The following is a 23,425-nucleotide window of genomic DNA, read 5'->3' as shown; positions in this document are numbered from 1 at the left end:
CACCTAAAGTAATTTGCCTTCTTGAAAGTTTATGGCTAATTAAAAGACAAGACTTTTCCTTAATTCTCCTTTATAGAGTACCTGATATATAAATTAGATGTCCTCCTCAACCTACCATAATCCACTCAAATAATCAAAAGTGAAGTGTGTGTTGCTGAAGGGTTGTGCAATCTCCTCTAAATAGAACAGGCTTGAGTCTTCTCTTCCTTGACTGGGAAGGTGTCTTCACACCAAGGCAGAGGGATGAACTAGATGACTTTTCAAAGTTCCTTTCAGTGATAGTATTCCGTGACTGGATGCTCTGATGAGGTTAAGATAAGACAGGGTATGGGGAGTCTCACTAGAATATTAAACCAGTCTTGTTTTCTCAAACCACAGGTTATTTAACTTACCTGGATGTGCATATTTAGATGTCTAGCTAGGATTTTATGCACCAAATCATCACAATCACCCTGCATTTCTGCTCAATAATTTGCAAGTTGAAACCTATCTTCCCTTATTCAGATCAAGATATGCTCTTAGGGGTTTTCTACTGGCATAGTTCTCCTTTGTCATTAAGTACTACCATCTTTTTCTTTTCTGCCAGCATCCAGCACAGTGCTCTGCACACAGTGGGGTGCTCATTAAACTCTGTAGATTAACCGATTGATTTAGAAGACTTCACACCTGCCCACCCTTCAGTCTTTCTTCTGCTGTGTCTTTCCCTTCTCTCTGCTAGCTGCTTTCATGATCGATTTTAATCTCCAACACTTTTATCTCTACCTTTTTCCGGGTTTCTAAATAAATCAGGTACAAATTACTTGATCCATTTCTCTGCCAGATCACCATCCTTTCTTTATCAAAACATTTCCTAAAATTATTAATTTTTTTGTAAGACTTCAGCATATTGTTCTCCAAGTTTGCCACTTGCCAAGTTTTCCAACATCCTTCTTCTGGCCTTGAACTCTCTCCTTGACGCCACCCTCCCCCTCCCCCAGTATGCCAGACCACCACTCTCCTCACCTTCAAAGCCTTATAAAGGCCACGTCTCCCCAAGGCCTTCCCTAATTGAGATCTCATTTCCCTTGCTCCCTCTCCCTTCTGTATCATCTATGTACATAGATCTATGACCTTTGGGTAACTGATATTTGCCCCACTCTCAGCCCACAGCACTTAGGTACATATCTATAAATTATGCATTATAATTAAATTTATTTACATTAATTCCTGTCTTCCCCTCTAGACTGTAAGCTTGTTCTGAAAAGGCTCCATGTCTACTAACTCTGATATAGTGTACTCTCCCATGTGCTTTGTACAGTACTTGCACACAGTAAGCACTCAATAATGGTTCCTTCACTCCACCTCCAGCTCATCAATAAACAATGAAATTTCCCATCTGAAATTTAATCACCTACTGCATGAGGCATTGAATATACAAATTTAGTCCAACTGTATATTGTTTGCCTTAATTACTCTTTTTCAAGAGGATCAATGGTATTTATTGAATGCTTACTTTGTGCAGAGCACTGTTCTAAGCACTAGTGAGAGTGTAATACAGCAGAACTAGTTGGCACGCTCCCTGCCCATATCAAGCCTCCTTCCTCTGAGAAGCTTAGATACAAGTGTTGATCTGTCCTAATAATATCATACCACGTTCTGTGTATTTTAAAGGTCAGTCATTCTGAGTTCTTGTGTTTTAATTGCTAGGCATTCTGAGTAAGCTCTGGAGAAAGTCAGACAGTAGACATTTCCCTAATAAGGACCAATAAGATAACCTAAAAAGAGTGTTTTATTTGTGTTCTTCCAGGCGCTTTCTGGAGCCCATGGGTCCGATTTTCTTTCACATGAAAGAAGAACAACAGAGATCTAATCCAGGCAGGGCCCATTGAAAATGGTGATAACACCACTGAAGTGCTGGTCTCAGCCCCAGCTCAATTGACATGGGCTTTGAACTGCAAGCATTGCCAGGTAACAGGGGTTAAGGTATCCCATCTGAGCCTGTGACATCCGAGGAGGAGATGCTGTCCTGAGCAGAGTCCCTTGAGATCCAACATGAATCTCTTACTGGGTTACACAGAATGCTTGTACATCAATTTCAGGCACAGAACATTGCTAAAGATTACAAAGGACACATAAAGGACACAGCAGATATTCTTCTTAAACTACATGGAAAATAGGCAATAGATTCCTAATTTTTTTTCTAGATTCACCAGATCTTCTCCTAAAACTAGATGGAAAATAAACAAAACTCTCACCTATATTTTTCTATCACAGTTCCCCTTAACACTGTGGAAGTACAAGTAACATTCACTCTGTCTTCCCTCTGCAACTCCCATTTAGGAGACCCTGGGCTACCAAATCCTCCCCTATATTCCAGGGTGACACTTGCCCACTTCTTCCCAGACAGCCAGCCACTAATCTCACCATTCTGTGCTGCAGTTAGGCTCTCTACTCCAGGTTAGAAGCTGCTTCGATTCTGCCTCTTTTCCAAAGCATTTAACTGCTCCCTTTCTTCATTCCTGGGGCTAAGGCTTTTCCCAAGGTTTTTTCTCCTAAATAAAGTCTCTTGGCTCCAGCTTACCCAGCCCAGTCCTCAAAAAAGGTGGCTCTTCCCAAGAAAGGAGATGGACTTTTCTAAAATCTAAAAAGAGGAAAAGCAAGCGCTCCATGGGCGGACACAAATACAGTGATAATAATAGTAATAATAATAAAGCTAGCTGACACCAAAAGAATGCAAAGAATTCCACAGGTCACTGCTGCTTCTTCTAATCAACAAACCTAATCTGTGTATGGATTTGGGCAGGCAAGGGTGACAGAGGAAAACAGAAAAAGTCCTGGGAAATAGGAAATACTGTGTCATGGAGACAAAGTGACAGGTTAGCACCAATACCATTCATTCAATCATATTTATTGAGCGCTTACTGTGTGCAGAACACTGTACTAAGCACTTGTACCACCACTTCCCTCATTCAAACCTGGACAGATTGCCTGGACAAGGATGTGTCTTCACACTCTACTGACTTAGCACATTGCTGCATACAGTAAGCACTCAAATAACTATTGATTGACTGTTAGCTGGGGAGACTTTGGGGTTGCATATAGATCATCTTAAGACCCTAGGAAGATTTAATGAATGGATTTGCACTTCTGGTGTTTCAACATTTCAGAGGAATCCAAAACCCAAATCATAAAGCTTTATGGCCTTTTACTTTACATAGACCTTCATTTGAAAAAGTAAAGGAGAGCATATTTGAAAGACACTCACCACGAGTAGGTGATTCCAGTCAGAGAACTCGCTCTTGGAAGTTGAGATCCCAAGTGGGTTGCATTGAGCCAACTCACCATCAGCCCCCGACAGAAGCTTCCTTCCCCAGTAAAGAAGAAAACAGCTAAAGAAACCCCCAGAAGCTGAACTCAAAATTCACCAAGTACTCAGCCCACAGTGAGTATTCAGGAAATGCTAGTGACTAAAAAAAAAAAAACACAAAGGAGGCAAAGTGCAGGGAAACAAACACATACCCAAGTAAACAGGACATTCTCTAACTACCCTCTCAGGTTCCCATCAGTGAGAGAGCTGGAGACTGTTCAAAGAAGAGGGTCAGAGCCAGTTTTAGGGCTGGATAAAACAGTTCGATATCCAGGGCAGTCCAAATTGAAGGGGCCACCAAATTGGAAGCACCACCGACCCCAGACACAAAATCTAAAGTGGGCTCAAAGCTAACGTCTGTTTGGCGCTAACACAGCCACTGCAGACAACCTCAAAACCCGGATCACTTAGTCAAAGTGACACACTGAATGCTATTCTCCCTCCAGGAAGTAGGGTACTTCCTGCTTGGGGTGTGCAGGCAATGCCAGGGAAGGCCTTGGGGTTCCTTCATTATCAAAGGAATTGTTAGGATGGCTATGATTCCAGCCAAAGGACCCCTTAACAAAGCACAGGAACAGGTGCAAAAGTCCTCACAGTTACTCAACTTCCCTCCACATATTGCCAATTATGGAAACTGAAAAATGAGATCCTGGCCCCAGGCAGAGCCATTAGTCTAAAGTCCACTAGTCCCCCTGCTTTGTAAAGTGGGAGTCAGAGTGTTGCTAAATAAACAAGTGTTCCCCGCTCCATCGAGCCCTGTGGCAGGCAGCCTCTGCTTATCTACCCACACTAAGCCAGGTGACTATAACCGGAAATGATTCAGAAGCTCCAGGGTGAAGCTGAAAGGTGAAAGGAGAAGTCTCTAATTTTCTGACAAGTTTATTTTTTTTTAGGTTTCTAGGCTTGTTTCACACACCTGAAACTTATTTTTAAAAGTAGGTGAGGGCATGGGACCAGGTCTCAGGAGAGCCAGCCTCTATTTCTGGATCTGTTCGCAATTATCGGTGTGACCAGGGTGTGCTGTTTCACTCCTCAGAGCCTCAGATTTGCTCTGGGAAATAATAATTCTTTCAGCCACCTGGCAGGGGTGTGGTAAGGATTAATGAGATAACATCTGTAATGCAGTCTGAGAACCACAGAATAAAGGCTTTATAATAATACAAAGCAACATTATTAAATGGCACTCCTTTTAAACACAAAAGATGTGATTTCATGATTCAATTAATGTGAGGAAAAACAATTTCTTTTGAAAATACCCATCAAGCCCTAGACAAAATGGAAGGGTACAGTAAGAGTCTTTTATCTTCTCTCTTGACGTGAAAGGAAATATCATCATCAATGCTGTTTATTGAACACTTATTGTGTGTGCAGACCACTGTACTAAGCACTTGGGAGAGAAGCAGAAGAGAAGCAGCATGGCTCAGTGGAAAGAGCACGGGCTTGGGCGCCAGAGGTCATGGTTCTAATCCCAGCTTCGCCAATTGTCAGCTGTGTGACTTTAGGCAAGTCACTTAACTTCTCTGGGCCCCAGTTACCTCATCTGTGAAAAGGGAATTAAAACTGTGAGCCCCACGTGGAACAACCTGATCACCTTGTATTCCTCCCACCAGTGCTTAGAACAGTGCTTCGCACATAGTAAGCGCTTAACAAAGGCCATCATTATTATTATTATAGTATAATACAATACAATAGAGTTGGTAGAAATGTTCCCTGCTCACAACAAGCTTACAGTCTATAATATCAATTTCATAATCCATCACTTCATATCAATGTGGCAATTTCTAAATAGAAAGTGGAGTTAGTAGTGATTTATTTGTGCTTTCTGAAAGGATTAATTGCTATGAATTTGAGACATTTTAGAAATATCCAAAGCTTCAAAGATGTCTGCCTAGAAATAGAACCTTAAAATTGAAGATTGAATTAAGGGCCAAGGGCAGCAGGTTTGGGGCGCATATTTTAACAGATGCTGATAAGGGGGCTGGGGATTATGGTGGCATTGAAATTCCCACCAAAACTATTTCAACTTCTCTATTATATGATCTTCCAATTCCTTCAACTGTACTATTGCTTTAGAAACTTGGCTGTTAATTTATTTTCCCCAGTGATATTACTGTGTGGAAAGCCATCTCTCGTTCTTATTGCCCTTATTCATTCATTCAATTGTATTTACTGAGCACTTACTGTGTGCAGAGCACAGTACTAAGCACTTGGAAAGTACAGTACAGCAAATTAAGAGACAACACCCCTGCCCACAATAGGCTCACAGTCTAGAGGGGGGTGACATATCAATACAAGTAAATAGGCATCAATATAAATAAATAGAATTATAGATATATACATATATACATAAGTTAAGAACACTTTTCATAACCTATCATTTCCCTTAGTACTCTGACTCCTAAGCTTCTTGTGAAACTCTATGAAGTTGTACTCTCCAAGTCTCCCCACCATCCCCACCTAAAGCAGGCTCAGTACAGGCAGCAAGACCTAGTGGAAAACACACAGGCCTGGATCTGGGCTCTAATTTGCCACTTGCATGCTGTGTGACCTTTGGGCAAGTTGCTCAACTTTTCTGTGCCTCAGTTTCCTCAACTGTAAAATGGGGGTTCAATGCCTGTTCTCCCTTCCACTTGGACTGTGAGTCCCATGTTGGACAGGGACTCGGTCCAACCTGATTAATTGATATCTATCCTAGTGCTAGACATATAGTAAGCACTTAACAAATACCCCTAATGAACATAATCGTCAGTACTGTTTCTGGAATATGCTGAACTTTCTTGAGGAGCTTATTCATTCATTAGATTATAGCTGTCATCTCTGATGACTCCCAAATCTATCTCGTTAGTGCTGACCTTTCATCTAACTTGCAATCCCCATATCTCCTCTTGCCTCAAGGATATCTCCACTTAAATTTCCCACTGGTACTTCATATTCCATATATCTAAAGTAGGACTACTCAGATTTCTCCCTCAACTCAATTTCCCATCTCAGTCACTACCACCACCCCTTTCCCACAACTTCAGTGTCAACGTTGACTTCTCATTATCTTTCAACTTGAACATTTAATCTACTGCTAAATCCTCCTGGTTCTTTCTACCCACTATCTTCTTGATCTGTCTATTCCTCTCCATTCAAACAGCTACCATGACGGTTCAAGCTCTAGTCTTTTCACAGCAAAACATTTGTATCGACTTCCTCACTGATCTTCCAGCCTCTAGCCTCTCCCTACCTTTGATCAATCAATCAATCAATCATATTTACTGAGCGCTTACTGTGTGCAGAGCACTGTACTAAGCGCTTGGGAAGTACAAGTTGGCAACATATAGAGACAGTCCCTACCCAACAGTGGGCTCACAGTCTAGAAGGTGGAGACAGAGAACAAAACCAAACATATTAACAAAATAAAATAAATAGAATAGATATGTACAAGTAAAATAAATAAATAAATAAATAAATAGAGTAATAAATATGTACAAACATATATACATATACACAGGTGCTGTGGGGAAGGGAAGGAGGTTAGATGGGGGGATGGAGAGGGGGACGAGGGAGAGAGGAAGGAGGGGGCTCAGTCTGGGAAGGCCTCCTGGAGGAGGTGAGCTCTCAGTAGGAACTTGAAGGGAGGAAGAGAGCTAGCTTGGCAGATGGGCAGAGGGAAGGCATTCCAGGCCAGGGGGATGGCGTGGGCTGGGGGTCGACTGCGGGACAGGCGAGAACGAGGCACAGTGAGGAGAATAGCGGCAGAGGAGCGGAGGGTGCAGGCTGGGCTGTAGAAGGAGAGAAGGGAAGTGAGGTAGGAGGTGGCGAGGTGATAGAGAGCCTTAAAGCCAAGGGTGAGGAGTTTCTGCCTGATGCACAGATTGATTGGTAGATTGATTGATCTCTACTATATGCTACTGCCTTGATCATCTTCTTGAAGAATCACTCAGCCCACATCTCCCCTCTCCTCAAAACTCTCCGGTACTTTCCAGTCTCCCTGCATCAAATAAAAACTCCTCACAATCAGCTTCAAGGCACTCCACCCACTTGCCCCACCTTACTCTTCACCCATTATTCCCCAAATTGCTCTCTTCATTCCTTCCAAACTAATCTAATTGTACTGTACCCTCATCTTTCCCACCTCTGTCTCTCAATACTACTACTCCCCCAGCTTTAAATACCCTCCTTTGCCAAATCCAACATACCCAAGCTTTCCCCACATTCAAAAATCTTCTAAAATCCCATCTCCTCCAACAAGCCTTCCCTGATTCATTCCCTAAACCATGTCAGAAAAGCCCATCAACCATCTCTAGCACTCATGAATTTATTTACACCGATCCTCGGCACTTTTGTATCTATATTTCTTCAATTATTTTCATGATTTTATTCATAAATAGTTTATGTCTGTCTCCTCCATCAGAATGTAAGCTCTTTGTGGTATACTTCCCATGTGCTTAGCACAATGCATTGCACCAAGCAGGTGCTCAATAATATTCTTACCTTTCCTTACTTGGGGCTGGTTTGGAAGTAGAAAAGCCACTAGCATCCCTCAGGGATACTGGACTCATAAACACACATGCTTAGAACTGTGCTTGGCATGTAGTAAGCGCTTAACAAATACCATTATTATTATTACTATTATTATTGAATCACATGTGTTACTCCAGCTAATGATGCCTTATGTACACATGTGTGGAAGTCTATCCAAAGCCACACAGACCTAGAATGTTTTCTGGGGTCCCTAACCTTTGCCCCCTGCCACTTTGTGATCTCCTCCCCAGTTCCCTCTAAACATTGAAATTTCCTGAGAGATTTAGAACTTGTCATCAGGAACTGAGGCAGAGGAAACCTGGGTGTTTAAAATAAAAGCACTGAACATACTGCTGTCCAGTGTCATATCCATTGGAAGCAAGGAATGGACCAGCTGAAAACTGGACCACTGAGCACATAGAATACTCAGACTGCCCTGCATATCACTGAATAACCGCCCTACTTAGAAAGTAGACTAATTCAGACTAATCTGATTCAGGGCTATTCAATCAATCAATGGTATTTAGTGAATGTTTAGTGTATGCAGAGCACTTAAACTAAGGGCTTAGGAGAGTACAATAAAACAGAGTTGGTAGACACATTCCCTTCCCATGACAAATTTTCAGTCCAGAGGAGGAAACAGACATTAAAACAAGTTTTGAATAAGTGCTGTGGGGCTGAGGGTGGGGTGAATATCAAGTACAGAGCCAAGTACAAGGAGACATGAGAAGGGAGAGGGAATGGGGGAAAGAGGGCTCATTTGAGGTAGATTAATATTTACTCCATCTTTTATAACAGTGCTTGACACACAGGGCTTAACAATTACCATAAAAAGACCTCTTGGAGATGTGATTTTAATAAGACTTTGAAGGTAGGGAGAGTGGTGAGCTGGCATATATGAAGGGAGAGGGAATTCCAGGCCAGGGGAGGACATGTGTGCTGAGTAACACAATGTTTCAGTAGTGTGCTGAAACATTTTTCCAGCCTCAGTAGACTCATGTACTATCAACTGAACTCACATAATCCCAAGATAAATGTACCATTGTTATTTTATCAATTTTATTTACAATTGTTAACTAAATGCTTTTATGTCCAGCCTAACCCAGAGACTTTTGCAGTGCATTAAGCTCTCACTTTCTTTCTCATCAGGTGAATTGGACATCATGTTAGCATGATGACCATTTTGGGTTTTTCTCCTTCATAAAGCTGAGAACAGCAGCATTCAAGTACTGGATCTGTGCCTCACTGAGTTGCTGTATTGATTGTAAAGTGGTTAGAGATGTTTAGATAGTTTGGAACAGAAATATGCTTAAATGATACCTGTGCTTTCAGCCAGGAAGCTGTCCAAAGAACAAATTCCTCAATAATACAGTAGATAAAAGCAACTTTTTCAGAGAGCCCTGAAGATATTCCTGAGAGAGGATAAATTGTTAAGGTCATGATGATTCTGTTTTCTAGACAACCTAATGAGTATAGGGTAATGACAGTATCAGTAGTTAAAGGAGAAAGATATGGAATCTGATGAACACTGCCACGGTCAGGATACATATGGCCACCTAGAGAGTTACTATGTATTGTGCTTTTATTCAGAAACTGATTATACTGGGAGGGGAATATCAGATACAATCCTCATTTACTGACTCAGCCAATTTATTGTTTATCTTTCTCTCTATATATATATATATAATAAAATATATACCTGTATGTATTTATGTACCCCAAAATTAAGCTATCAACATTTTCAAGAGCTCCAGTTAGCTGAAATATGATCACAGGCAGTGTGACCAGTGGCCCAGTGGAAAATGCACAGGACTGGGAACCAGAAGACTTGGGTTCTTATCCAGACTCTACCACTTGCCTTCTGGGTAAACTTGGACAAATCACAAAACATTCTCTCGGCCTCAGTTTCCTCAGCTGTAAAATGGGATTAAATACTTATTCTCCCTTCCCCTTTAGAGTGCCCCATGTGGGACAGGGACTGTGTCCAATATGCTTATTTTGTATTTGTCTTAGTGCTTGGAACATAGTAAGTGTTTAATGGATACAATTATCACTTATAGTTAATAATTAGTATCATAATTAATAAGGCATGGGCAGAAAGGAGGGTCATACAAAGCATGTAGATCTTATGCCCCAACAAAATCCCTTTCTTTCTGGGCAACTCTGCTTCACAGAGGACTGGGACTCAATTGAAAATGGCCCTTAGGAGTCACTCAGAGGATTCAGTGAAGATAGAAAATGTGGGCTGTCAGCAAGAGTCACCTCATTGGTGCGAATGAAGACCTCGTGAGGGGGAACAGCAGTGGAAGGAGAAGGTGAGGAAAACTAGAGTCAGATAGGGATGCTACTCCTGCTGAGAGTTCCTGCCCACTCCTGCTGGAGCCTAAGGGTGCAAGCACCTGGAAGTCTGGACCTTAGTGCTGGCTGAGGCAGCTCTAGTCAGCTGTGGTTTCACTTACCTTCTCCTGTCCCTGCTATGGTCCCCTCCAACAAGTGCTCTGACTGAAAATAGGGGATTCTCTATCAGCAAGTATGTGTGCTGGTCTGAGATCATCTGGGTGAGTGAATTACATATCTGACAAAGCGTGTCTCTGAGTGGGGTGTTTGGGTGAGATGATGTGTGTCCACATGGTCTATAAGAGCCAAATTCCTTGCTTTGAAATCCCAATTAACCTGGAGCCTCCCAGAAGATCCCAGGTCCCTGTCACCTTGCATCATTCCTACCATAGTAATGGGAGGACACTGGCAAAACCTCTCGCATGAAATGACATAAAATTGGCTCATCCAATCAATCAACTGCTTTCTTTTAGAAAAAAATCATGGGTTTGAATACATTTCTACCATGTTTCAACATTTCATTTTCATAGATTTCTAGTTTCGGCACCATTAGGAAAGCACAATATCATAAGGCTGCTACTTAGTGAGTGCAAATGCAGATTATGAATGCAACACAAACTGCTGTGTGAGTCGAAGCAGTATCACACAAATTAGACTTACCTCCTATTGGTGACATAGCACTTAGAGTTATTTATAGCTAAACCAATTCAAAGTGTAGAACTAGAAGAACAGCTTCCAAATCAATCTGACACAGATCAGTACCAACCCTAAATTGTGGCTATTATAAGGTTTGCCAGCCTGCCTAAGAAATTTCAGGGTTGTTCCTTCAGAAGAAGGGAGAAAAATAATGGAAATGAGTTTCGATAAAGTCAGAGACAGACTCTTACTCATGAAATGCCTGTTTTAATCTTCCACATTTTTAAACTTGAAATCCTTTTGCAACAAAACGGAGGCTCTTCTCCTTGTACTCAATTTATTTTTCTTTATTCATTCATTCATTCAATCGTATTTACTGAGTGCTTACCGTGTGCAGAGCACTGGACTAAGTGCTTGGGAAGTACAAGTTGGCAACATATAGAGACAGTCCCTACCCAACAACGGGCTCACAGTCTAGAGGGGGGAGACAGACAACAAAACAAAACATGTGGACAGGTGTCAAGTCATCTTTAGAAGCCACATCGTCCTCCATTTACTCCCTTTGAATTATCCCTATGGTGGTCTTATCAGTAATTTATTTATATTAATTAGTTCATTCAATCATATTTATTGAGCATGTACTCTGTGCAAAACAGTAATAAGCACTGTCTATCATCCTCTTAGACTAAGTTTCTTGCATGCAGGGAATATGTCTACCAACTCTTTTTTAATAGTATTTATTAAGAAGTTACTATGTGCCAAGCACTCAACTAAGTATTGGTGTAGACACAAGCTAATCAGGTTTGACATAGTCCACATTCCACGTGGAGCTCACAGTCTTAATCTCCATTTTACAGACGAGGCAAATGAAACACAGAGAAGTTAAGTTGCCCAAGTTCACACTGAAGACAGTTGGTGGTACTAGGATTAGAACCCAGGTGTTCTGACTCCCAGGACCATGCTCTTTCCACTAGAACAAGCTGCTTCATTATATTGCACTCTCCCAGGCACTTAGTAACTTAGTAGAGTGCTCTGCACACAGTAAGTGCTCAATACATGCAATTAATTGCCTGATTGGACTTGTGTAAAGCAATAGTCATAATTATTGCACTTTTAGAACCTTAAAATCAGAGTGGGAAAATCAGGACCCTTTTCCGCAAAAATTCACTGAAGGCTAAAACCAGGAAAACTAGTAGACCTTTGGCCATAGCGGTACTATTGGTCACTGGGACATTAACACAATCTAGTCCAGCACCACATCCACTTGGTAATAATCACATGCTGCCCCTGCAACACGCATCTTCCTTAGGATTTCTAAAATCCTCTGAAAAGCCCTTCCTTCTTCTATAATCATCCTTTTAGAATTACCACAGAATTACCCAATCCAGTAGGATAGATTCCTACCCTTCCAAATACACAGACTTGGAGAATTCCCAGGTACCACTATTTTCTGGACTACAGTGCTGTTCTAGACCAATAACTTAAGTTCAAGACAGAGAGGTCCAGCTGCTTCACTCATGAAGGTGATCATGTCATGGGACAGCATCCTTAGAAGTGATAGCAATCCTGAATTGTCCAGAATGAGGTTCCAGTAAAACGATGAGTGCCAGAATGGCCATTCCATCGTGAATTATTTCCACGGCACTGGTTTATTTTTTTTCCTGTGGTACCATGGTTCAGACCCATAAACAGTGCTGGCTCATCTGATCCAGGAAGTGCTGGACTGGGGATTTAAGGAAGTGCAAGGTCTGGGGCTAAGTGTTGCCCCCTCAATAAATGGGGAGGGGGAGGATGTATCTGCTGGTAACCACAACACGTCCATGCTGGGAGCGGGGCAGATGCATGGGCCCCCACAGCATGACATAATGGTTAGAGCACGGGCCTGGGAATGAGAAGGTCATGGGTTCCAATCCCAACTCCACTACTTGTCTGCCCTTGGGCAAGTGACATCACTGGGCTCAGTGACCTCGTCTGTAAAATGAGGATTGAGACTGTGAGCCCATCATGGGACAGGGACTGTGTCCAATCCGATTTGTTTGAATCCACCCCAGTGCTTAGTACTGTGCCTGGCACCTACTAAGAACTTAATTACCACAATTATTATATTATTAGCAGGGGAAAGAGCTGAAACTGTGCAAGTGGCAGGTTGGCTTTCTCCCACTGCCATCTCAGAGCAGTCCCTGCTCCCTGCCTGGAGCTATGCCAGATTTACTGCAGAAACAGATGAGGCTGCTGGGGCTGGCTGATGTGTTGAAGCCCGGACTGGGCACTGCAGCTAGCTGGAGCCAAGACGGCAGCTCCACTCTTTGCCCTCCGCTAGCAGGATGCCACCTCTGGCCTAGAGACCTCTGGGGTTTCCAGAAAGGGAGAGACAGAACAGCTTCTGCTTGTCCCCTTCCCGTGGCACTTGGATTATTCCATACCCTTCTCCAGGCAGCAGCCTGGTCCTTTCCACCCCTCCAGTCCTCTATCTACCTTGCCCAATGCTTGGTTGTCACTATGAACAGTGCTTTGCACATAGTAAGCGCTTAATAAATGTCATTATTATTATTATTATTATCACTGCTAGCATTCTGGTAAAAAAAGATATTTTTGTTTTCACTCCAGAGTGTTCCAGTTCAGGTAATCCCACTTATGGAGACTCTAAAATCCCAGTGCACCAACTATACCCTAAGTGTATCTTTGTTCCATGTCAGCCTGATTTTGATAAAAAAAGTTCACTGGGCTGGTGCTATATTTAAAGTTGCTCCACTTGATACTGACCTCTCATTACCATTAAATAGTAATACTTAAAACCAGTTCCATGAAATGTATCTTTTTCTCTGGTGGATTAGAGATGGGGTTATCATTGGATTAATTTCCTTCATTTCATTCTGGATGGAAAAGGATTAGTCATCACTTGACTGTCAGAGTGAAGACTGGTACTTGGTTTTGCTTTAGAAAGCCAACATTGTTAGCCACAACAATCAAGTCATTCAGCTCAGTACCGTTGAGCTAAGCAATGGATAGCATTCTTGTATCAGTTATTTTCCAGCTGCAATCTGAATTAGTTTCTCCATGGGCTAAGTCTCGTATTGGAATATTTTATAATAATAATAATAATGGTATTTGTTAAGCACTTACTATGTGCAAAGCACTGTTCGAAGCGCTGGGGAGGTTACAAGGTGATCAGGTTGTCCAGGGTGGGGGGTGGGGGGGCTCACAGTTTTAATCCCCATTTTACAGATGAGGTAACTGAGGCACATAGAAGTTAAGTGACTTGCCCAAAGTCACACAGCTGACAGTTGGCAGAGCCAGGATTTGAACCCATGGCCTCTGACTCCAAAGCCCATGCTCTTTCCACTGAGCTATGCTGCTTCTCCAATTTTATGAATATTAGACAAAATTAAAATATATATTTCTAGTATTTTCTATATTCATTATGGTTAGGGAGGTACATTTTCCACATAAGTCATGCAAATTGTACTTCTTAGATATCTAGTTGTACTAAATTCATTTTTAAAATATACTTTTCCCAAAAACAGGCTAGCTCAGTTGCTAGAAAAAATACTTCATTAAAAATGACTCTTGTTTAGCAAATGGACATGACTAGTTCTTCAGAGCAACCTTTGCTGATGCTCTTTAGTAACAGTTTATGCTTATCTCAGTTATGTCAACATCATTTTCTAACATTCATCGAAATTATATCAAAGCAGCGATCACTTAAGAACAATATTCCATTTAAATAATAAAATTAAATGAGGCAAAAATGTAAATGCATCAACAGCCAGCTCCTCAAGTTAAAATAAGCAAAGCCGATTCTTAAGCATGGGATAGAATTGTCAGTTTACGTGTTCACCAAATAATGCAGTAGATTTATTGATTTTATTTTTATTGCAGATGAGGGAGCCGAGGCACAGACAAGTTAAGTGACTTGCCTAAGGTCACACAGCAGGTAATTGGAAGAACTGGGATTAGAACTGAGGTCCTCAGTGCTCTCTCCACTAGGCCATGTTGCTTCTCAGTCACTCTCTCTGTCTCTGTACACAGATGGACATCATCAACCATATGGAGGGGTGTAAACAGAGGAAACAACTTCCTCCCAACAACCAGAATATCTGCAAAGCCTGGACAAAAACTGGCCCCAATCCATTACCTGAATTTACATGACCCAAAGTTAGATCACTTCAAAATAATGCAAGCTTGGGAAAGCTGAATGTGAAGTTTGAACCCCAAAAACCTAAGTCTGCCATGTTTAGATCAATATTATCTGTTCCTGTACTCAGTGTGAGAGTGGCTGTTAAAAATCCATTGATGGAAGCAGTTCTCTCTCTGCCCTTAGCAAGTTGCAATTTTACCGGAACACAAAAAGAAATTGATCCTGTTTCATTTGCGCTATCCCTGCTGTGAGCTGGGATGAGATCAATTAAACAACTGTTTTCTTGCTTTCCCCTACTGATCTATTCGTTTTCCATTCAAGGAGGAACCAGGGCAACGTTGCTATCTGCACTTTCTTGGACAAACTGGTTGGGGAGAAAATGTAGTGCAAAAAAATATAGTATTGCAAGTTGATATTGTTCATTAGGTTTTATGGGCATGGGAAATGCACTAGCCTATTTCTACTAACACAAGAGGATTTTACTGTGCTTCTCAATATCTTTAATGTCCAGAACACTTGGTGCCCCTTTCACCCTTTTGTCTTGGGGCTGTCTGGGAAATCAATAGGGAACATAAAACATTTGGTGACAGCTGAAGGCTAATGGGACCACTGCCTGCTTTGCCACTATTTTATCATCTGGTTTCTGCTTTGGAGAATACCTCAAAATAGTCATTCCTTACCTTCCGTGAGTGTTTTATGTGCTTGGGTAATCACATTAATCAGCTGCTATGTGAGCCATGAGAAAAGTTGAATGGGATGAGAATACACTGTAATTTAAAGCTCTTTTCTGCCATTTATCTCAGAGCACTTTACATGCTTTAATGCCAATGACATCCCTTATTTGGGGCACAATATTTTAGTTTGCTAAAAAAAAAAAAAGGAATCTGGCCCTTCTAGTGGTGGCACCCAGGAAACTCAAATTTATCCCTTGAACTTTTGGGGAGAAAGGCATTCTATAAAGTCATCATATCATCATTGTTATGGGGTATTTGTGCATTAGTATTGCAAATGTTCTCCAGGCTAACTGTTCAGCAAAAATGGAAAGAAAAAATGAAATATCCTTTTCCACCTTTCCAACACTGATGGTAAGAGACACACACAAAAAAGTGTTTCGCATGCCACTGGAAAATTAGTAAATCCTATATCATATTCTAAAAATCTATTGAACAGTTTTGACAAGTGACACAAATACCAGATGGCAATGGAAAGCCATTACCCATCTCGAACTACGAAAACTGAGACTTTGCAATTCCGTTTTGCAATCAGAGACCCTAAATTTTAGATTGAAAAATATGGTAGGGGTCAGAAAAAAAAATCTAGGCCTAATGATGCTTAAAGAAAATGTCTAGTCTCATTTGCTGATAAGATCCAGCTCTTAGAACAGTGCTTTGCACATAGTAAGTGCTTAATAAATGCCATTATTATTATTATCTTTACTTTAAAAAATGTATTTTCATAAGTACATCCATCAGGGTAGTTACTGGCAGGGAAGGCCAGTGATTGAATTCATAATTCCTGTCAGTCTCTGGAGAGAGGATATAACATTTGATCTCTGTCAGAAGGCCAAAATACAACTTTGAGATATGTGATGCTATCTGTAGATTAGACAGTATTTACTCACCAGTTATTTTGGGAAATAAATGTTTCCCACGAGTCAGAGGAGAGAATGGAGGCTCTGAAGAGCTCGATTGAATATTAATTTAGGACTCAGAATTTAAGAGAAAAAGATTTTAGAAAAGATAGCAAAAGGGTTATAAACCAAAAAAATGCAATTAAATCATTCAGCAATATATTATTTTATTTTATATGGGACAGTTGAATTATAAAACATACTTTACATACTTTGTTATTGTTGGAAACATGTTTCTTCATGTTTTTCGGTCTCCCAAAACTCACCACCACAAACTTATTTAAAATAAAATTCCACACATCCATTGGTTTCATTTCCTAGAATTCATAAGATTGCATTATTAGGCTTTCCTTCTTAATTCTTAATGTTGTAATACCAAAGTGTCAATTATACATGATAATGTAGTTCTGTGAGTCTGGGTAATTAAAATCTACAGATAAGCATTCAATTTCAACTTTCTCGCCACCAAAAGTCTTATTAGTATATTCTTATTAACTGCAAAATTTAAGTTTTATTTCTTCTCAGACCCCGCACACACTACTGGAGTTGTGTTATGGAACCAATGAAAGGCCAAAGAGTGAAGAACAAAAGGAAGGAGGTATGGAGGGAACCTGCATACCAAGCATGCATACTGCATACCAAGTACAAAGGCAAGCTGGCAAAATCCACAGGATGGTTAGCTAGCTCCTAAAAATAATCAAAACCTAACTGTATTACAGGTTGACATCAACCCCATCATTTCAGACTTCTGCAGATGACCTCAGGGCATCGCATCAACATTTGGCAGGCCCTGTGGGAGGCATAGAAGTGTACTTAACAGCCACTCCAGGTACTGGGCAAAAATAAAAACCAATCAAGCCAGCCTATTCACAAGCAAACCCTGCACAGCCCCCAGTGTCTGACAAGAAACTTCAGGGGAGGCTGTTAGTATATATAATAAAGTCCATTCCTGGAAAACAGCACATATGGTGGAGTTTAATTCTCATTTGGCACATTCTCAGAAAATTGATGCACATTTTCAAAATCTTACCACAAGTCAATCCAAAGCAAAGCCCAAGTAAAATGATCTTACAAGAGAGTCCAGATAGTCCAGTGGAAATGTGCAGTGTGGATTGTGACAGCTTTTTCTGGGTAGTAACCTGGGACTCTGAAGTGTTGCTTAGGCAGTAAAAGCTCAGGCCAGAATGGCCAGCTTCCATTTTCCATGGAGTTTGATGTTGCAACCAGAAAGCACACTTTGGCTTTTACCATGTAAATTCAATTGGACAGCAAATTGGTGACCATTAGCACCTGTTTCTGGTCCAGTCTCAATCAACCAGCATTTATTGAGTACTTACTGTGTGCAGAGCACTGTACTAAGCATGTGGGAGAGTATGTTTCCATTGATAAAGCTTAAATTTCCCTTTTTCCTCATCTAAATTCACAGATACTAGCTACCTACCATTGTGACATTTATACACTGGGAGGGAGTGGTCAGGAATTTTGAAGTTTATCCATGGAACAGTAGTTCTTTCCATCTTCTGATACTCAGACAGCTTTTAATACCTCAATCCTGGCCTCGTCTATTGCCATTTGCCTGCTTAGCTGTAGCCGGAGGTGATGGAGGTTGGGCCATATAAAGATGGTTGATTTAGTTTCTTGCTTAGTGGAGGGGGTGGGGGGAAAGAGAGAGATCTTTTGTAATAGAAACTTCTCTTCATTGATGACCCATGCCGTAACAATAATAATAATTATTATTAAGGTATTTGATAAACACTACATGCAAAACAATTGATCGTACTTATTGAGCATTTACTTTGTGCAGAGTACTGTACTAAGTGCTTGGGAGAGTACAATATAACAGAGTTGATAGGCACATTCCCTGCCCACAACAAGCTTACAGTCAAGAAGGAGATACAGACATTAATACAAATAAATTAAGGGTATATAAAAAAGTGCTGTGGAGCTGAGGGTGGGTGGATATCAAGTGTTTAAAAGGTACAGATCCAAGTACATAGGTGATGCAGAAAGGAGAGTGCTCTGCATACAGTAAGTGCAATAAATATGATTGAATGAATGAATGAGAGGGATTAAGAAAAATGAGGGCTTAGTCAGGGAAGGCCTTAGGGGAGATGTGATTTTAATAAGACTTTGAAGGTGGGGAGAGTGGTGGTCTGTCATCTAGGAGGGTGATCAGTGGCAAGATAAATAGATTTAAAGTATAGTGAGTAGGCTGGTATTGGAGTTAAGTATGCAGGCTGGGTTTTAGTAGGAAATCAGAGATAAGATAGGAGGGCCCAAGCAGAGTGCTTTGAAAGCAATGGTAAGGAGTTCAGGTTTAATGTGGAGGTGGATGGGCAAAAATTGAAGGTTTTTGAAGAGTGGGGAGTCATGAACTGAATTTTTTTTTTGAAAAATGTTTCAGGCAGCAGAGTGAAGTAAGGACTAGAGTGGGGAGAGGCAGGAGACAGGGAGGTCAGTGAGGAATCCATGTGGAATATAAGAAGTGCTTGGATCAGTGACGTTAGCTATTTGGAGGGACAGGCAAGGATGGAATTTAGTGATGTTGTGAGGGTAGAACTGACAGGATTTGGAGACAGATTAATATGTGGGGTTCAATAAGAGAGATGAGTTAAGGAAAATGCTAAGGTTATAGGCTTGTGAGGCAGGGAGGTTAGTGGAGTTGCCTACAGTGATGTGAAAGATGGGGGAGGGCAGGATTTGGATGGGAAGATGAGGTGTTCTGTTTTGTAGAAGCTAAGTTTCAGGCATCAATGAGACATCCATGTGGTTCAAGTGAACCAAGTAGAAGTCACAGCAAAGCATGGGAAAATAAATGACTTAGCAATCATTTCAAGCTTTCCACTCTATGTCCAGGTTCCTGGGCAAAGTTACATCAAATCCATGATCAGTCCAAAGCCCACATGATGAGTCCACAGCGAGTTTCAGGATCTGACGGATTCTGAGCATCAGAGGTCTCAGAGGCGAGAATTTGCTGTCACACCCAGAGTATATGATTGCCTATACCTCAGCCCCTCTGCTTCCTTCTCCAGCAGTACTATAATTATTTTGAGTCCAGAACACATCTGCAGTAAAGGTAAGAGTTAATGTTGGTCGGGTGTGGAGGAGTGAAGTTGGGAAAGCTGGGGAAGCTTGATAGACTGATAGGGTTGTGGGTGGGGGATCCATGCACGTAGTGAGTTTGGACTGCAGCCCCTAACGTTAGTCCAGGCCTCAGTCAGGGCCCAATCTCAGGAATAAAGTTGATTTATTTTTGTGTTTCTGATATATGTTATCATTTAATACAATTAACATTTAAAACACTTACAGAGTTCCGGTAGACCCTAGAAAAAAAAAGCCCTGCCAACAAGTAACTATCATATCTAGTCAGAAGACTCCATTTTTACAGGGAAAAAAAGCCTCACAACTTAATGGAAAGCTTCACTTTCATGATGGAGGGCATTCATTTAACAGATAGTGTGATCTTCACAACACTGTTTTGGTATTTGGGCTTGCTATAACAGGCACTTGAGAGTTGTGCCCCAGAGAATTGGCAGTCATGATCTTAGGGCTGCTACTCTGGAGAATCTGTAGAAAGGGTGCCAGGGTATCTAAGGAAGGGGAGGCAGGGTACCAGACCCCAGGAACCTGGAGTCAGCTAGGGTCCAGACAAGGTGTATTTATGCAGAGAGGAATGAACAGTATAGATCCTGAAGAAATCATCTTTTCCTTCCACTCTCCTCTGCTTTTAAGTGTCTGTGAATACTCTTGATTTCCAAGCCCCATGCCATTTTTAATTCTAATGGTATAGCAAACAGTAATCTCCAGAGTGCCGGGAGGGAAAGAGGAAATCCAGGTTATTTATTAGCCCAATCTCCTTATTCTTTTCAGGCTTAATAATGTTTGCAGCGGCTATTTCTAGCCCTCCGACAAAATGGTGCGGAAGGACTTATGGCCCTTTTAAAGACATTCCATTTACAACTTCTTGGCAATGATCTCTTCTTTGTGTTTATAAACATGCTAAGTGCAGAGAAAACCTTGCATTCATGTACTGCACATCTAAACTCCACAGAAATGCCACCAAGTCACACTTTGCAGCCACCTGATTTCTCTCTCCATAACTGAGACTGATGCACACAAGCCTTAAAAGACAACACAGCAGCATTCAGTATTTGTTCTGGCCAGCAACTGAGACTCTTTCGGCACCTTTCCCACTGAAAGCCGTGACAACACTCTTATAGGGGCCAATTGGGGCTTTTAATCTCCCTGCTTTTTTTACTAGAACGCTGGAGTTAGAAACCTTAATTGGCCACCTGAAAGCTGTGCAGAGACCAGAAATGCTTATTTACTATTGTGTTTACGATATTTGTGTCCTCAGCCAGTAGACCGTAATTACAAAGAGAAAGACCTCTTTAGGACAGCCTTTCAGCTCGTGGGCAGTGAAAGGGGAGGCGGGGGCCTTCCATTTGAAAGCCACTCATTCTCTATATGTTTCTCTCCATGTTATTCATGAGCCCCTGCCCTAACTGCCAGATTTAATAACCATGTCAGACCAGAGAAAGATGACAGAATGAAGATGGAGTCCCCAGCACGTTAACCCGACATGATGCAGGATTTTCCCAGGCTTTACCTTTTTGGAGACCCAAAGAAATGAATAAAAGTACATTAGAAACAGATGAGGGCTTGCAACATTAACTCTCTGAAGCCTCATTTCCTTTCATGAAAATCAGAAGTCCGAAGCCATTTCTTTTGGTCAGACAGAATGTAGACACATTTACATTTATCATGACTCCCTTTAAATTTCCAATTAGGTTCCCCAGAAAGCACAGAGTTAAAAACCAGATCTGTGGGATGTATTACTGCAGTATCCCCATCACTCCACAAACAGTCGATGCTTATCTCCCACATCTAGACTGGTGGATTTAAATTAAGAAGCCACATTTGTTCACTATGCTCTCATCCCCACGCAAAACGATTCTTGCAGCAGAGCCTTACTGTTGAGGGGAGCTTGCTTTCAGTTCCCTCTTGGTCTGGACCATTTCCAAAGCGCAGGCGAGACACCAGATCCCTGTTGCTGATTGGAGTTTACATTGGTGTTGGTCTGGCAGACAGGAGGGAAAAAAAAAGAGTCTTCATATACCAGCAGCTTTTTAAAAAGCATGTACAGATGAATGTGTTCAAATGCATGGATGTTACGAAGATCATGTGACCTCTCCTCCCTCTCTGCCTCCACCCCTTACCTCCCCACCCCTTCCCCCCATTCAGTCACCCACCTACCCATCCTCATTACTATTCACCTCACTTCCCTTCCAAACACCTGTCTCAGCAGGGAGTAGTTTCTGTGGAAACCTCAGAGCTAGTTTTCCCTTCAGGGTCCTGGTTACCTTGGCAATAGCAACTTTACATTATGTATATGACCTAGAATAAACATGCATTTTAATCAGCGTGATATTTAAAGCCTGATTTTAAAAAGAGTGTTACCAGATTTGCAAGAAAGGAATTGGCAGAGAAATAGATCACAGATTAGCATACCATTCCCACAGCCAGTGGATAAAAAGAGGATGTTGCCACGGGAACTGGTGAACTTTGAGGTATATGTAACACCAGAGCACCAGGGAGTACTTGCTAAATATTGTGGTGATGATGATGGTGGCTCGAAAAGCTAATCTTTTCTGAATGAGCCAACTTCCATGTTTGGTTTAGCACTTGCTAAATTTACAATTACTTAAACCCAGATCTTCTGTGCACAAATGAAGACAGCCGGAAAAGTGGAACAACTAATTCACTGAAATAGCCTCATACTCTGGCCATCCATTACATCATATGCATGGGACATTCAGACATCAAGCAGATTATCCTGCTGCCAGACAAAATTCAATCCACCTTTCTCTGTGAAAACTGAAGCAGGAAGAATGGAGGGTAGGGTAAGATGAACAGACCTAAAGAAACTTTGGATCGGTCAAGCATGATGGGTTTGGGGCTGGAACAATGAAGGCAGATTTTTGTTTTCACTACCCTGTCCTCAGCTGCCTGAATTAATTGGAGGAGGAAGGGGGGTGTGAGAGGGCAAAATTGGATTTGATTGAATGAACAGAAAAACAGCACACAAGCACGGAGAGAGCCCCTTAGGAGACCCGATGATTCAGAGACTAACAAAGGAAATTTCCACCACCAGTTCCCTACTTTTGAATGAAAAAAAATAAAACAAAAAAACCTCTCCCTTCAGTAATGTCTGGAATTTTTCCTACCCAGAGGGTAGGGGGTATTCAGAGTGGCCAGCTTTGCATTCATCTAGAGCAAGTATCATCAGAGAACAGAATCAGATTCTCTCTGATCTTATTACCATGCAACTACCCCAACACTTAGCGCAGTGCTTGGCACATGGTACGCATTCAATGCTTAGCCTCATAACCAGCAACATTATTATTATTATTATGGGTATCATCAATGTCCTGAACACCAATAAGCATCACAGTCTGAGGAGCCTGAAACCTCATCTAACCTCAAACCTGAACTTTCTACTAAAATTTAGAAAAAAAGATACAGTCACAAGCGTCAATTTCATGGGAAAAATCAACCCTCCTGGGATAATGCCTGAGAGTTTCCACTCTGGGCTGAAATGAGCCTAAATGGTGATCTGTTAGCTCTCTGAAGCCTGTCCCCCCTCCTTTCAAAATGAAAAGTTCATTCATTCAATCGTATTGAGCACTTACTGTGTGAAGACCACTGTACTAAGCACTTGGGAAGTACAAGTGGGCAACATATAGAGATGGTCCCTACCCAACAATGGGCTCACGGTCTAGAAAGGGGAGACAGACAACAAAACAAAACATGTAGACAGGTGTCAAAA

The 23,425-nt window shown here is 41.5% G+C and overlaps 1 protein-coding gene across 2 annotated transcripts in view; it reads right to left on the bottom strand.

Annotated features, from left to right (window-relative positions):
• TRIM2 (tripartite motif containing 2) overlaps nucleotides 1-21,646 on the bottom strand; it is a 121,561-nt gene extending 99,915 nt beyond the window's left edge. Inside the window, exon 1 of one of the 2 annotated variants that reach the window (XM_038755353.1) lies at nucleotides 21,571-21,646. The gene's annotated coding sequence lies outside the window, so the exon portion shown is untranslated. Of the gene's footprint in view, nucleotides 1-3,244; nucleotides 3,262-21,570 lie in introns of those variants that run through there. The other variant, XM_038755357.1, reaches the window with a different exon arrangement.
• Between the last annotated feature and the right edge of the window lie 1,779 nt (nucleotides 21,647-23,425).

This window comes from Tachyglossus aculeatus, chromosome 12 (assembly GCF_015852505.1).
Source record: "Tachyglossus aculeatus isolate mTacAcu1 chromosome 12, mTacAcu1.pri, whole genome shotgun sequence".
In the NCBI taxonomy this organism is placed as follows: Eukaryota; Metazoa; Chordata; class Mammalia; order Monotremata; family Tachyglossidae; genus Tachyglossus; species Tachyglossus aculeatus.
This window is presented reverse-complemented; position numbering and strand designations above follow the sequence as displayed.